Below are 13,287 nucleotides of genomic sequence, written 5' to 3'. Positions count from 1 at the left end.
TATATATATATATATATATATATATATATATATACAGGTATATGAGAGAGAGAGAGAGAGAGAGAGAGAGAGAGAGAGAGAGAGAGAGAGAGAGAGAGAGATGATGGGAAACCAGCAAAAAAAAAAAAAATTCCTGCATGAGAGTCGATTATATTCGATGTGCTTGAAAGAGTTGTTTATAAAGAATCGGTTCGTTTTCGACTCTCCCCTCTCTCTATATACGTATATACATGTTTGCAAAAGGTCTCCATTAGAGAGTGCATTTTCATGCACGTTATTTCACTGGTAAATAAACTTTTTTATTGAAGAAAACAAATACAAATTATTTTGCAGCCATTGTTTAACTTTATTATCAAAGATCTGGGATGATGATGATGATGTTAATGATGATGTCACTTATTATGCAGATGTATAATATTGTCATTGCATTGTTACACTCAGGGAATTTCTTTGCCATAGAAAAGTGCCATGAAAGAAGGATGTTTCCTGTTATAATGCTAGTGACAACAGGAACATTTATTGCTCCGGAATAGAATTTCATTGGTAAATGTAATGGCATTTAGTGAATATCCGATTTTAGAATGAGCTGTATTTGTAAATCCTCGATAAAGGTGTTGCTATCTGGAATTGGCTATTTTCTTAAAACAGCATGCCTATCATTTCTTACTTACAAGTCAAGTCAAGTCAAGTCAAGTGTATTTGTATAGCGCTTTTCACAACAGACATTGTCTCAAAGCAGCTTTACAGAAATCAACAGTCAAGGTGAATGGTGTGAATTTATCCCTGATGAGCAAGCAAAAAGGATTTACAGTACAATTCCTAATGCAAGTACATGAAGTAAAAAAATATATTATGAGGTATAATAAAACAATGTATATTTCTACCTGGAAAAGTAAAAAATGGAAAAGCAATGATATTGCGTCATATTCATTACTGTGGTGGATAGGATTGGAGAAGTAACAAAACACTGCAGTGTCACTGACACACCTGAAACAAGATTCAAAGGCAATCTCGAACTCTGTGGGACATTTTTGCATGTCGCTCTGGGCCACCTGTCAGTTTAATGATCTATCAGACTCCACTTGTTTTTTAGACCTGGAGCTCCCATCTGTCCTAAACATCCACACTGCCAAGACCTGTACAGGGTTGTGTAGACATGTCATTTTATACAGTAATAATGAGGTGCACTGGGACTTTCCAACACTAAGCTGCATGACAGTGTCAACGTTCAAGGCCAGTGTGAGGGGACAGGACACTCTAGCAATATCTACAATATGAAATGTCATGTTTTGTTACACCACTTTCTGAATGTATTGGGGGGGGGGGGTGTATGATAGAGTATATGACAGAGATAAATGTAAAGGAATCAATATGCTCATCTTAAGAATGAATGTGCCTCTGAAAATCTTCTTAAATACAAAGCAGAAGTACAGTATAGTCAATATAGACGATTTGTGACAGAGATAATATGTCCAGCATTTGAAAAGGAAACATTGGAAAAAGAAAGAACTTTCCAGTGGGATCATTATATAATAGGTTTCACTGATCATTTAACCATCCTAAGTTATTACCGAAGATGGTTCAGAGACCACAGTGATAATCTGAATTGTACATCTAGTCAAATAGCAGAAAGCCTCTATAATGTTCTCATACCCCCCCCACCCACACACACACACACACACACACACACACACACACACACACACACACACACACACACACCATTCTGACTGTAAAACTCAACTTAATGTTTCACTGTAACATTTAAGACTGTGGTTTTATTGGCATTAAATATGTCACTGTTAGGCCTGATTTATAATAAACAAGTACAAGTAGAAGCAATACAGTTACAGTAATATGGCCCCGTTGCATCAGATTCTCTATAAAAGATTATACTAAAATCAAATTTTGAACATTACCAAATAATAAATGCATCACAATAAAATAAGACATTATTTGCACGATCCTTTTCAGAATTCAATTTGGCCTATTTGCCCCTTAAGTGTAGATGGTGGTACAAAAATTGGGGAATCTGGGAATTCAAGTACAACATCACTCACTGTCACCATGCTACAGTTTTGTGTTTTCTGTTTTTCACTAAATTTCTTTTTTATCTTAAGGAAAATATCTAAAGACTTTATGGTAATAAAAATGCTGCATAATCTTGTGCCTCAAGGATTGTTGTCATACACTAGTAGGAACCAGAGACAGTAAAATGATTAATGCTATGGTGGATATGAAAGTCTGTGTTAACACATATAAATGTACAAACACCATGTGTATCTGTGTATATTATGTTATTACAATTGGAGTGACCATCAAGTGCTTGATCACCTCTTTTACTGGGTTTGGTGGACTTGGTCAGCTCGAATCCTGGTATTACTAAGTCTACTGGGCTCTTGAGAAATTTCAATGCTACAAGAAAATTCTTTCCTGTCACTCTTCTCCACCCACTCCACCCTGCCTGCACTCTTTTCTTTACTTCCTTAACACACTCTCCATTACTTTGCACTGTTGATCCCAGTTACCTGAACTCCTCCACCTTCTCCACCTCTTCTCCCTGCAACAGCACCAGTCCACTGCCCTCCCTCTCATTCACACACATGTACTCTGTCTTACTCCTACTGACTTTAATTCCCCTTCTCTCCAGCGTGTACCTCCACCCCTTCAGGCTCATTTCAACCTGCTCCCTACTCTTACACAAATCACAATATCATCCGCAAACATCATAGTCCAGGGAGACTCCTGTCTGACCTTGTCCAGCAACCTGTCCATCACCACTGCAAACAGGAAACAGGATCTGCAAGACATCTGATCCTTGATGCAGTCCAACCTTCACCTTTAACCAGTCTGTCGTTCCTACTGCACATTTCACTGCTGTCACACTGTCCTCCTACAGTATAGACAGGTGTCTGTGCTTTTCTAAAATCATGTCCAATCAATGGACTTTGACAAAGGATGACTCCAGTCAAATTGAAGAAGCATCTCAAAGATGATTCAGCAAAATTATACCTTAGCTAAAATTTAAGTCGTATAAAAAGGGTCTGAATTCTTATGCCAATGTGATATCTCAGGGGGTTTTTTTTATTTGTTTTTTTTTATCAAGTTTTATCAGAAGTATCCCAGTTATGGCAATAATGTAATATTACAAATATAAAATATAAAATATAAAATATAAAAATAAATATAATAAATATAATATAACAAATTCAGCTGTCCTTGTCCACAAACATTTGGCCAAAACGTGTGTTTTTTACTGTGCTTTTACAAGTTCCATTGCACCTTGTTTACAATTGTGTTTTTCTTCTTCTTACAGCTCTCTGAAAGCCCAGACCACTATAAGTATCATTTGCATTTCCCATAAGTGTTCTTCGTTCAGAAGGCTAACATTTCCCTTACTGTTGAAAAGCCAGTTCATTAATGGTGGTTTCTGTTGCTATGGAGATGAACAATATTAGTTTCAGATTTGCTTCACCTAGAGTATCTTCATCCTCAGCTGCTCATTAAGAATATATCACTGATGAAACTAATAAAAATAACAATGGTCAGAGATATTACTATGTTTATGCCACCGGACACAATTACTTTCATTCTGATTATTGCGGCAATGTAATAATGTACAAATTATTTTTTAAATATTTTACTTACCCTTTACAACAACCAGCAGAAAAATCCAGGTAACATAAATCCTAAATCAAGTAAGTTGACATGTTGGTAATTATTTGTAATTTTGATTATTGTTCTTTTTTATTCTGGTAACTCAAAAGGATTATTTCTAATGTCTTGTTTCTAATGTATTTTTTTTCCCTACTACTATTACCTATGGCTTGATCATTATGAATAAATATATATATCTATATCATATTTTCCTATCTGGGTAACTGCTTTAGAATCATTGTTAAAAGCACTATATAAATAAAATGGCATATACACAGACCAGGCATAAGATTATGACCTTGTAACATTATGACTGTTGAGTGAATAACACTGATTATCTCTTTATTATGACAACTCTTAGTGGGTGGGATATTATTAGGCAGCAAGTGAACCTTTTGTCCTCAAAGTTGGTGTGTGAGTGAGTTTGACAAGAGCCAACTTGTTCAACTGGTTTAACCATTTTGCATTCAATGACTTATGCCATGAACTGATGCTAAGATGTTTTATGGGTTAAGACAATTCAGGTGAAACCAGTATAATATATTTTGATCAACATGACATAAACAACTGATTATGTAGTAAACAGTAAATGGATGTACGAAAGCATTCGCAATATAATCAAAGCAACAAGAAATGTTCTTATGATGAGCACAAATTACTAAATGATGTGGAGGTTGAAAATGTAGTTTTGAGATTTTTGATCTGAAAAACGCTCCAAAGCAACTGAAAAAAACTGTAATATGATGTGAGGTTTTAGGTTGATACTGTTTACAAAGAGCACAATACAAAGCAAGGTTACAAAGCAAAGCTGTATAAAACAACAACTGATGTGACATGGGGTTTGAGAAAAAAACTAAATAAAAAACTGTGTCAAAAAATTCCTATTAGGATTTGAAGATCTACAGATAAGCACTGGATCTGATCATGTAACTCAAGGACTTATCAATTTTAAAGCCAAAAGACTGAATTATTCACTCACAGCTTCAGATACACTTTATCTCTTACTGTGTTCCACTCTGTTTCCAACATTTTTTATTTTCTTTTTACATCCCTTTTCTTTTCAGTCTCTTTTCCATTTCAGTTTCTACTTTTTTTTTTTTTTTAATGATATAAGCATAAAGTCACATTAAGGCTATGACTAGGTTTGGGGTAGAATGTGTAGTAGAAATTTAGAAACCAGTTTTTACAACAATATCTAGAAGCAACATATACCCTGGAACAGACTTTAGACAGCATCTCTAATACACTGCAGAGCCCACTGTATTCTTCCCTATCTCTCCTCCCCCATACATCGTCTTCTCTCTCATCTTCTTTTTCAGCTTACAGCATTTCATTTTATCGCACACCATACAGTGTTCACTCTCAGCCTACACTGCACTTTTTTGAAAAATCCTTCCCATGGTGGGAACAGCTCACAAGAATATCTTAACTGTGGAACCTTGTTGAAGGTTGCGCAGATTGTCCACATTAATTTGGAATGATTTCATGTAGAGTTTTTTATTTCTGCCTACATTTCTCCTAGCCATATGGCTGCACAGCATGAAGAGCACTTTCTTATACGACTATTCATACATTTTGGTCATTGCAAACCTTTCACTGACCTCATTTTTCATGTTTTTATTCTTGTTGTTGCTCTTATTCTTGCTTTTGCATAGCAAGGATTTCATATATATATATATAGCAATCAAAAAAAGGTCTTGACACTGGTGCAGTACAATATTGCATGTCAATGAAGCATGAAAATAAAGTGCTCTAACAGGAGTGTGGTATTCACAGGTTTCTTGGTAATTAGATTCATATGAATTTTGCTATAAAGTTGCTATAAAGTAATCTTCACAAGCTCAATTAAAGCATCTCTGTGTTCATAAGCATGACATGTTTTTAATAAGGTAATGCAAAATCTCTTTACAGAGCTGTCATTATAAAACATTTCATATTAGTTCTGCAGTCCAATTAATTTCATGTGTTTAAACCAATTGTATGCAGCAGGCTACAATGAACCTCATACTGAAAAACAGGTTAACCAGGTGGTCTACTATGCTCTATGCACACTGTGGAGCTGAAACCTCACATTAGCACTGCTCCACCAGCCTCCATTAATTTCTTATCATGTTAATGTGTTTGTGCAGTATTATTTACAGAACTTTTAACTATTAAGAAAAATGTCATTAAATTTGACAGTTAAATTAGCCTGTTTAAAATGACTTGATTTATTCCCAAACCTGGATTGTAAAAATAAGGTACAATCATCAAAGTCTTTAAAGTATAATTTTGTACGGTGATAAACATAAGAATACATAGTAATTGATAGGTCTAAGCTAAAAGGCTTCACTCAACAGATCCAGGAGCAAGAGGTTTATTTTGTAAATAATAATAAAAAAAACATTAACATGTATTTATAAAGTGCTAATTATTTGAGGTTTATTTTGTAAATAATAAAAAAAAAAAAAAAAAAATATATATATATATATATATATATATATATATATATATATATATATATATATATATATATATAATTTTTTTTTTATATTTTTTTGTAAACAGATTAATCCAGCAAAGTGCTAATTATTTGAATGTAGCATATTTCTAACTGTTGTCAAAAAAGGACTTTGTTGGGGGTTTTTTGTTTGTTTTTTTACCCTTTTAATTTTCCTTAAATAATTTAAGAACCTTTGCAAAGTCAAATATTTCAAAATGTGAATTAATTTCACAAAGAAGTGTATTTTATTTTAGTACCTGAACCTTACAGATTTACATATTCAGATATACATCCTTTATTCTAGAGCCATTTCCAAGTATTTTAACTGGAGTTACGAATCAATTTGATTCTTAAATAATAATAGTTAATATTGTGCTACCACAGTTTTAACTTGGATTACCAGGTGGAAAAAGAAGGGGAAGAGGTAATACACTTTTAACAAAAAAATAATAAGAAATGAATACCCAGAAGCTTGGATGGCTCTTGGATGGATGTGTTCACTTGAAAAGGCATCAAATATTTTTTTAAATCCACCTACAGAATGTTGACTGGTGGATGTGTCCACAAAATTTTGCTGTGTTTTTATGGATAATAGCAAAATAAGCAAAATGCATTTATCAAAACCAGCCTAAGGTGGAACATGGTGGATTAGGCAACACTATGACCCATTGTTAAAATTTATCAAGCGGCATAAAAAAATTCCTGTTATTTTCTCTTACCACATAACGATCGCATGCTAATCGAATTGAAAACATTTTAAGTCTGAAAATGCCTAAAGCGATTTTAAGCTGCAAAATGTGACTAAGTAACAAGTGAACGCAGAGGTAATGGTGTGTGTCCTGGCTCTAACACTTTTAAATGAGTCAAACACACAGCAGGGACAGGGGAAAGTAAGTATGTCTGCAGGAATTTGGCTTTGAATCCAAACTCCAAGCCATTAGAAAAAAGGTTGCAGTCAGTTGGAGTTGAGTGGATGGTGGTGCAGTTGGTGGTGCGTAGTAGGGAATCAGAGAGTATTCACAAATATTAATTGGAATAATAAGATCAATGTTGAAAATAAAATGTCCTGAATGAAAAATCTTTTACTGTTTTTCTGCAACCTGCTGTGTAACATCTGTTTCTCTTTCCTTACTCTCTTTCTCTCTCTCTCGTGCCTTACTAATTGCAAGAAAAAGCTTGCTTCTTTTTTTTCGTTCTTTTTTTTTAACCCAAACAAAAACACACTAATCACAAGAGGAAGCAGCACTCAGAAGTTGCACTTGACAGAAGAGGAAATCTGCTTCTTACCCCTGGCAGCACTAAAGAAGAAATAGCCAAAATAGAGGCTTGGAATAGTTTTCCCTAATATTTAATCTATATTAAGTAATAAATGTAGGTTTACTATATATGATAAAATAAATAAACAAATTGTAGCAGTAAAGCAATCATTGATTTCATTAAATGTCTACAATAGGCACTATTAGTTAATAGTCAGACATATTTTTTAAAGCATGTAATGCAAAACCCATCATTACCCGTTTGCAAGATTACAAGCAACACAAATCCTGGTGCAATGACTTTTGCTTGGACAAACTTTACCATTAAAGTAAGTTAAATGGGATTCAGTCCATTTACTGTGCAGGTGAAATGAGTAAAAGTAGACAGAGGACCGTTCAGTATGTTTACTTGGATCACAGTAAAAAACCTCATGGCACACGATTACAAACAAACACAAGCGCATAAGCATGCAGGGGAAAGGGACTTTTGGTAATTTACTGAGTGCAACTAAATGCTTATGGGGTTTTTTTGTGGCTGATTTTTTACCCCCTGCCTCTCCGTTCTATTATCACCAGAAAAACAACAACATTAAATCTAAAGTGCTGCATTCATGGATGAGCAGTTCGATTAGTTCCCCACAGCCCGCACTGCAGGCTTCCTAGGACCAAAATCCACACATTGGTTTCACTCCTCCCGAGTTTAAAAGTACAAGCTGAAGTGTTGCTTTTTAATGCTTGAGTGACTGAGTGAGAGACAGACCCTGAGAGAGAGAAAATAAATGCACTGACCTCCTCAAATCTGGCTTTATCCTCACAGTTCTCCAGGATGCGTGAGTAGAATGACTGACCTACAGCGAGAGAAAAAGATCTTGTCTTATTACATCTTAAAAACATTCACTCAATTTGAAATCATTAAATGGGACATACAAATTTATCATTGCAAATGTCACATCATTTAGACAAGGATCATATTTACCATTATTATAAAACATAACTCATAACATAAGTCAGAAATTAAATAGACAGACTTGTCAGATAGGTAAACATCCTCCATGCAACAAGTCAAATAGTGCTATTAAATTAGCATTTCAATCAATCTATCAAAACCGTCTCCAGCAGTATAAACAGAAAATGTGAACACAGACAGTTTAATAGTGCTTGCACATCAAGACAATATCAAGCTAAACAGATCGCTTCCGAGACTCACTGCAACAGGTTCTGACTGTGTTGCAGTACAACCCTGTAAATATGATGAGTATGAAGAATATTTTACACACTAGAGAATACAAAACCACTGAACACCCCATATTCAAGAGCTAAGCAAACACAAACTGTCTAAACAAATGCAGCATAAGCATTGCCACCCACACACATGCATACACATGCGGTAATAATCACTGGAAACTAATGTTGTAATGCACATCAAATTAGACCAGAGAGCTTATTACAAAGTCACAATTGCTTCTCCTCCTGCCTGCTTGGACCACAGTACAAGTGGCCAGAGCATTTCGATTGTGGATGCACGCTGGATTAAAATGCAGGTGTGTTAACAAAAGCACAAAGCACAAAAGAATACAAAGATCTAATAAAATGAAAATGAAATAAATATGATCTAGGCATCCTGCTTTTTGTTATATCAAGGATGTACAAATAAATATTTATTTAAAATATGAAGATAATTCAGAATATTAATCTACATACAGGTGACCAATTAAAGGAAATAACAGGTGGCTCTGTTGTGGCTTAAAGGCATTTGTGTTCCCATGGACACTCTTTTTTTTTAAAGAGAAGCATCACTGCAATAAACAATAAACATTTCTTCTGAATGATGCGCTGTTCTATAATAAAACACTTCTTTACTGATGGGAATGGTCTCTTGCACACCAACAAAGCAAGAAAGCTATTGAATATGAAAAATCTGGAAAATTAAATGGTCCTTCCAGTCACAAGATGTCAACCAGATTGAACAGAAATTTTGTATTGGCATGTTAACACTTTATCACCATCTGAGTGAACCAGCTGAGTGAATATATCATGGAATAATGGCCTTCATCCCTCCAGATATTCCTTAGATTTGTAGAATCTGCAAATTCACACTGAAGATGTTCTGGAGGTTCCTTGTCGCCCAACACTCAATACCTAAGACACTTTATGTTGTTGTTGCTGTCATTGTTGTTTTTTTATTGATTTATTAATCATTTTGTTCTCTAGATTCAGATCAATACTTGGTGGCACTAAAATAGCCCACTCAGCTTCATTTATTAAGCAAATTATTCCACCCACATATGGTACAACAGAATAATAAATATACTCAAGTCAGGGTATGAGTGATAGAACATGCAACAGGCTTCCAGACAGCTGAATTAGACACATAAATTCATATAATCCCCAAAGACTATAAACAAAAGACCCTTTGATGATGAAAGAAGCCCTAGAGCATCTCTGTCTCATTGCTTTCCGTTTTGCAGGCTTTTGCAGGCAGGCACAATAAACGCAGCAGAGCTGTTACAGTAATGCTTCATACACAGAATCTTTTAGCTAGAAGGATCCCTAACAAGAAGCTCTTCATCTTATTCCAAGGAAAAACAAGAGAGTGGTTTATCATGTGACTTGTCAAAGTGAATACTGTGATAATCCACAAAAAAAGATTGTGAAATGTAAAATATATAATTTTTTTTTAGTACTAATCTATAAAAAAAAAAAAAACGTGATGAAATGGGAATCTTTACATGTAGTATCAAAAAAGAAGGTTTTCTGTTTTTATTTATTTTATTTTGTATTTGTTTATTTATTTTTAATGATTTGATTTGCCAGCACACTAATCTGATCAGGTATATGCACAAATCAGTGTTTTAAAGCCATGTGAACCCCAATACCAATACTACCTATTATGGTCAATGATTCTTGTTCAATTAGTTATACTCATGTAGTTTATTTGTTTGGAATGGATTTTATTTGCTTTATGCATTACTAAGTAAATCTTCCAGTATTTTTGTTGTTTGGTGTTTGTATATTTTTTTTTGTTTTTGTCCCTAATCTATCTGTGTTTTAACCCCAGCTATAGACATTTTCACACTACTCATAATAAATATGCTGGAATCTCTCATTTGCACTCTGTGCCATTATGGAACACCTGTCAATTACATCTTTATACATATTTTAGATTCCACTCCACATCATTTCCTAGGTTCATTCAGAACCCAAAGTGGCTTTCACTTACTATTGTTGTTCCTCAGCAATGTTTTTTTTGTGCTCTTGTTACTGTTTGTTTGTTTGTTTGCTTTGGATTTTTTTGAATAATCTGAAGGTAAACCAGGTTCAAAATTTGTCAAAATTTGTGGCTGACAAAAAATATTCAGGTCTGTTTCATGTGCACTTGTGATGTTGAGCACAGTCTGTGGATGGTTGAAATTGCTGATAATTTTGGAAAAAATAACTGTACAGCATAACATCCTTTTTGTGTCCTAAAGCCAACTGAAGTACTATAAACTATATACAGTCCTTTACATTTTAGAAAAGTTTTAAAGCCCTAGAGAAAAAAAAAACACAAAAACAAAACAAAAAAAAAAACACCTTAATAAGTGGACTGATGCTAAGTAATTAGGAGTTATTAATTTTGACACAATTATTCCTATATCTGTACCTTGACAGGACACTCTCTTAGTGGATTTGCTTGTTTCTATTTGATCCAAAATATACATTAAGTAACACACATTCATTTTTGATTTGGCATGGTTAAAAAATGAGATCTGTGTGTTCTAACAAAGTTTTGCATTACCCAAAGAAACAGGACATGACTAAGCTGAGACGGTGTTTCCTGAAAACCTTCCGGTCCAGACAGGCTGGAAAAAAATAAGCTATTAAGAAAACTGTGAGTGCTACTGGTACCAAAAGATATCAGAAATTTGGTCACATTTTTATTTTAAGTATAACATTCAACCAAAGTACTAGCAAGCAGCTGAACGTTTTCTCATTTTAAGTATCAAACAAGATATTTTGGCAGACATTAAATAAAAGCACCACCTGCCTATGTCCTATCTCAAGACAAATACAAAACAGTTTCCAACATAGTGGCCAAACACTGTGCTGTCCAAGGTGCTGAATAAAAAGCTGCAACGCATACTAATTGCGAAGAGAATTTAGGATGTGCAAAATTGTGCTCAGTTAACTCGATTCTACAGGTTTACCAAATCACTCGGGTATTTTATTTATTTTCATTCTCAAACTCAAACTCATTCTAAAACTCAACTGTGAGCATACCAAATATCAAAATAACACAATTTTATTAAAATGCACCCAGTGTTCAATGAAAGTGAACACAGCAAAAATCAAGCCTTCACTGTAGATGAGTATGTACACACTGCTCAACACATACGTGCACGACCACGTGCATCTCGCCTATATATAAGATCTATACATTAAATCACATGTGTATGTTTTGACAGCACAGTGTATGTTGTCTTGAATGTAGCTCTCACGACGAAATCTACCTCGTAACGTAGGATTGGATATATTAGTGTCCAGTCAGACTTTTATTGAACATCATGCTGCTTCATTTAACAATGAAGGGTAGATTTTACAACACGGATGCTCTCTGTGCTCTCCATACTGAGAGATGGGAGTCCCTAACTTTCAACAAGGAACATTCCTCAGCAATGGGGTCTGATTCAACCCAAACCCGCCCACACATCCACCAACTCCCAGATTAAAGCTAGAGTAAAACTATAGATGCAAAATAAACACAGGAGAAACACAAGAGATGGATTGCATTTACAGGAAACAGTAAATAGAGTGTGTCAGTACCTCGAAATGAGACTTTTGCGAGTCGGTCCGCTTTCCCAGGTAGCTCCGAGACCTCAAATACAACACCAGAGCCATGGTAGATCCCTCGAACCTTGGTAGATCCTTCAAATCACGGAGATCACGAGCGAAGAAATATCCCCCAAAGTAAACCCTACTTATATAAACCAGCCATTGACTACATGGACCTGTTTCTAAAAACTGAATTTTTTAAAGAAGATTTACTGACTTTTTTAATTAACCGGGTATAATTAAAGTGCCTTCATGTTTGCCTTCGCTCATATCAGCGATACACACACACAGATTCCGCACCGCCGATGTGCATTAGAGAGAGGGGAGAGTCGAAAACGAACCGATTCTTTATAAACAACTCTTTCAAGCACATCGAATATAATCGACTCTCATGCAGGAATTTTTTTTTTTTTTGCTGGTTTCCCATCATCTCTCTCTCTCTCTCTCTCTCTCTCTCTCTCTCTCTCTCTCTCTCTCTCTCTCTCTCATATACCTGTATATATATATATATATATATATATATATATATATATATATATATATATATATATATATATATATATATATATATATATATATACACAGTGAGGAAAATAAGTATTTGAACACCCTGCTATTTTGCAAGTTATCCCAGTTAGAAATCAAGGATGGGTCTGAAATTGTCATCGTAGGTGCATGTCCACTGTGAGAGACATAATCTAAAAAAAAAAATCCAGAAATCACAATGTATGATTTTTTAACTATTTATTTGTATGATACAGCTGCAAATAAGTATTTGAACACCTGAGAAAGTCAATGTTAATATTTGGTACAGTAGCCTTTGTTTGCAATTACAGAGGTCAAACGTTTCCTGTAGTTTTTCACCAGGTTTGCACACACTGCAGGAGGGATTTTGGCCCACTCCTCCACACAGATCTTCTCTAGATCAGTCAGGTTTCTGGCCTGTCGCTGACAAACACGGAGTTTGAGCTCCCTCCAAAGATTCTCTATTGGGTTTAGGTCTGGAGACTGGCTAGGCCACGGCAGAACCTTGATATGCTTCTTACAGAGCCAATCCTTGGTTATCCTGGCTGTGTGCTT

General features: G+C 34.9%; 1 protein-coding gene across 4 annotated transcripts in view; it reads right to left on the bottom strand.

Annotated features, from left to right (window-relative positions):
- otofa (otoferlin a) overlaps positions 1-12,538 on the bottom strand; it is a 66,225-nt gene extending 53,687 nt beyond the window's left edge. For all 4 annotated transcript variants that reach the window (XM_083562185.1, XM_083562184.1, XM_083562187.1 and 1 more), the window contains exons 1-2: positions 12,199-12,538; positions 8,185-8,243 (exon numbers count right to left, since the gene is read on the bottom strand). The gene's annotated coding sequence lies outside the window, so the exon portion shown is untranslated. The remainder of the gene's footprint in view (positions 1-8,184; positions 8,244-12,198) is intronic.
- Positions 12,539-13,287: the final 749 nt, after the last annotated feature.

The sequence above is a fragment of the Silurus aristotelis genome, assembly GCF_946808225.1.
Source record: "Silurus aristotelis genome assembly, chromosome: 15".
Classification (NCBI taxonomy): Eukaryota; Metazoa; Chordata; class Actinopteri; order Siluriformes; family Siluridae; genus Silurus; species Silurus aristotelis.
Note: the sequence above shows the minus strand (reverse complement) of the source record. Positions and strands in the feature narration are given on the sequence as shown.